This window comes from Diadema antillarum, unplaced genomic scaffold (genome assembly GCF_040938485.1).
Source record: "Diadema antillarum isolate AM-2024a unplaced genomic scaffold, OU_Dant_1.0 seq00000326_RagTag, whole genome shotgun sequence".
NCBI lineage: Eukaryota > Metazoa > Echinodermata > Echinoidea > Diadematoida > Diadematidae > Diadema > Diadema antillarum.
In genome coordinates this window covers 55,309-56,542 of record NW_027271344.1, presented here as the reverse complement: position 1 = coordinate 56,542, position 1,234 = coordinate 55,309, and positions in this window count along the sequence as shown.

Genomic DNA, 1,234 nt, shown 5'->3' with positions numbered 1-1,234 from the left:
TTTGCAATACTAACATTTTTAGTGAAAAACAACTGTCCAATAAACCTAGTTTCAAGAAATATGATATTACAGTGAAAGGATTCTAATGGGACAAGATTGCTTCCATCGGTGGTAATGGACAAGTTTGGTACAAGTACTGGAGTAAATTCAGAAAAAAAAGAAAAGAAAAGAAAAGAGCAAAACATTGAATATTGCCCCAGGTCCCCCCCCCCCCTCCATACATACAGAATATTCGGGTACAGAAATTTCTAAAATATAACACTAACAAACATCCTAATATTTTGTTTGCTGCATTTTATCCACATGAAGTAGTAATATCACCAGTAATGTGCTGACAGTCTGCAAAGTCAGAGTAGTTTTACACAAGACGCCCACTTCAGCGTAGGTACAATAGCTACTGTCTAAAATTACCGAAGAAGTTATTCCGAACAAGAGCAAACTGACTGGTGTGTGCAGTCAACTGGGGAACGTGATATGTCATAGAGTCACTATTATTCAGCACAAGTATGGCCCTTTATCTACATTTAGATGCAGATCATGGGTCCTATCAAAGCAATGACCTTGAGGATTTATCTTTCATATGACTCCCTCGCAAAGACCAATAATTGCATTATCATTTCTATTCAATACACCCACATCATTGCCAGTGAATTCTCCTATTTATATTATGACTAAGAAATGACAGTTTGAGCAACAGTTTAAGCAGGGAGGTGAGATTTCCTTCACACCTCCCTGGTTTAAGTGACTTTCAAGCTTTCATACCCACAATTTCAGTCAAGAAATTCTTCTGGATAATAACATCGGCCATTCCAGGCTAAAGTTCTGCCTGGAAAATGACATGTATATATAGCCAAAATACAGCAAGAGTTTACCTTGACATTTGACCTTTCACCAATCTCATTTTGAAAATAAACTGCCCCATCTGTTTCTATCCTTTTATTAAAGTACCATTACACATGGAAGACAATGGACATAAATTTGGGATTGTAGCAAATGACTGGTGGTAATGAGTATTACATAATCATAGCCTATCTTCTCATGAGATTTTAACCTCTACCCTTATATCAAGTAATTTTTTTTTTTTAATTAAAAAAAGATCGAGTTGTTATCTCTGAGTTTGAAAGTATGAAGGAAACTGTACATCGTGCTAATTCAGGGAATAACAAATACCGTAGGAATGCACTCACCTGTGGTATTTACAAAATGCTCAACACAAGTAGTGGAGGAGAGAGAA